General features: G+C 53.1%; 1 non-coding gene across 1 annotated transcript in view; it reads right to left on the bottom strand.

Moving 5' to 3' along the window:
- LOC144413375 (small subunit ribosomal RNA) overlaps positions 1–1,711 on the bottom strand; it is a 1,810-nt gene extending 99 nt beyond the window's left edge. Inside the window, exon 1 of the ribosomal RNA XR_013469409.1 lies at positions 1–1,711. This exon is cut by the window's left edge and continues 99 nt beyond it. This is a non-coding gene — a ribosomal RNA (small subunit ribosomal RNA).
- Positions 1,712–2,500: the final 789 nt, after the last annotated feature.

Below are 2,500 nucleotides of genomic sequence, written 5' to 3'. Positions count from 1 at the left end.
CGTTGCCAGCCGCGACGGGGCCGATCCAAGGATCTCACTAAACCATTCAATCGGTAGTAGCGACGGGCGGTGTGTACAAAGGGCAGGGACGTAATCAACGCAAGTTGATGACTTGCGCTTACTGGGAATTCCTCGTTCAAGGGAAACAATTGCAAGTCCCTATCCCAATCACGAATGAGGTTCAACGGGTTACCCGGACCTTTCGGCCTAGGTTAGACACTCGCTGCTTCACTCAGTGTAGCGCGCGTGCGGCCCCGGACATCTAAGGGCATCACAGACCTGTTATTGCTCAATCTCGTGTGGCTAAACGCCACTAGTCCCTCTAAGAAGTTAGACGCCGACCGAGAAGGTCGCGTAACTATTTAGCATGCCAGAGTCTCGTTCGTTATCGGAATTAACCAGACAAATCGCTCCACCAACTAAGAACGGCCATGCACCACCACCCACAGAATCAAGAAAGAGCTCTCAATCTGTCAATCCTACCTGTGTCCGGGCCGGCTGAGTTTCCCCGTGTTGAGTCAAATTAAGCCGCAGGCTCCACTCCTGGTGGTGCCCTTCCGTCAATTCCTTTAAGTTTCAGCTTTGCAACCATACTTCCCCCGGAACCCAAAGACTTTGGTTTCCCGGAAGCTGCAGGAAAGGTCGTCATGGTAACGCCTCCCGATCGCTAGTTGGCATCGTTTATAGTCAGAACTAGGACGGTATCTGATCGTCTTCGAACCTCTGACTTTCGCTCTTGATTAAAGAAAACATTCTTGGCGAATGCTTTCGCAGTAGTTCGTCTTCCGCCGATCCAAGAATTTCACCTCTAACGGCAGAGTACGGACGCCCCCGTCTGTCCCTCTTAATCATTACCTCGTGCTCCGAAAACCAACAAAATAGAACCGAGGTCCTATTCCATTATTCCATGCAACACTATGCAGGCGAACAGCCTGCTTTGAACACTCTAATTTTTTCAAAGTAAACTTATCGGCCACCGCCGACACTCAGTCAAGAGCACCGACGGAGAACCGAAGGTGAGGCGAACGCAACCAGTGACACGCCTTGCGACGGAACGGCGGCGCTCGCCCAAAATCCAACTACGAGCTTTTCAACCGCAACAACTTTAGCATACACTGTTGGAGCTGGAATTACCGCGGCTGCTGGCACCAGACTTGCCCTCCAATGGATACTCGTTAAGAGTTTTAGGATGTACTCATTCCAATTACAGGGCCTCGTTAGAGTCCTGTATTGTTATTTTTCGTCACTACCTCCCCGTGTCGGGAATGGGTAATTTGCGCGCCTGCTGCCTTCCTTGGATGTGGTAGCCGTTTCTCAGGCTCCCTCTCCGGAATCGAACCCTGATTCCCCGTTACCCGTTATCACAAAGGTAGGCACGTAGCGTACCTTCGACAGTTGATAGGGCAGACACTTGAATGATACGTCGTCGGTGCAGAGACCGTACGATCCGCGTGGTTATCCAGAGTCATCAAACGTCACAGGACGAACCCGGTCGGTTTTGATCTGATAAAAGCGCGCCTCCCGAAGTCGGCGCTTAATGCATGTATTAGCTCTAGAATTACCACAGTTATCCACTTCGCTTACGAGACCAAATAAACCAAGACTGATTTAATGAGCCATTCGCAGTTTCGCTTTACGAGAACTCGTACTTGCACCTGCATGGCTTAATCTTTGAGACAAGCATATCACTACTGGCAGGATCAACCAGATAGCTGCGACAGCTGCGCTCGGCCCTTGCTGGGCCGCCCGGCGCGTGCTCGTCGCATTCGTTTAAGACCGAGGCGATCGCCCGCGGCCGTACTCAGCTTCGACAGTCGCTGGCAGCGACGTCCACGCTCTCGCCGGCAGTGCCAGGCGGAGCGATTTGCGTTTTTTCTTTGCTCGCCCTCTCTCGGGCTCGATCCATTCAGTTTCCCACAAACAAGAGCTCTGCCGGCCGCCTGCAGCGGTGCCTAAAACCCGGGCATAACAATGCGACCGTTCTGCTAGGCCGACAAGCGCTCAAGCCAGACGCTCGATCGAACGCCCCCTACATATTAGTCGAGACAACGGCTCGCTCATTAGCATCGCGTTTGTACTTTAACTTTTTTTGGCTCGGCTTCTTTCGACGCCGATGCCGGCGACGCAGCACTCTCTCGCCCGCCAGCCACCGAGAAAAGGGTGCGCTCCGACCGGCCCCGCACCGCTCTTTCTTGGCTCATTCGAAATTACTGTCTTTCGCTCTGACATGCCTTACCTAGGGTTAGGTTAGTATGCTTGCACGTTTGTACTTTAACTTTTTTCGGCTCGGCTTCTTTCGACGCCGATGCCGGCGACGCAGCACTCTCTCGCCCGCCAGCCACCGAGAAAAGGGTGCGCTCCGACCGGCCCCGCACCGCTCTTTCTTGGCTCATTCGAGTTTACTGTCTTTCGCTCTGACATGCCTTACCTAGGGTTAGGTTAGTATGCTTGCACGTTTGTACTTTAACTTTTTTCGGCTCGGCTTCTTTCGACGCCGATG

The sequence above is a fragment of the Styela clava genome, chromosome 15, assembly GCF_964204865.1.
Source record: "Styela clava chromosome 15, kaStyClav1.hap1.2, whole genome shotgun sequence".
In the NCBI taxonomy this organism is placed as follows: Eukaryota; Metazoa; Chordata; class Ascidiacea; order Stolidobranchia; family Styelidae; genus Styela; species Styela clava.
Note: the sequence above shows the minus strand (reverse complement) of the source record. Positions and strands in the feature narration are given on the sequence as shown.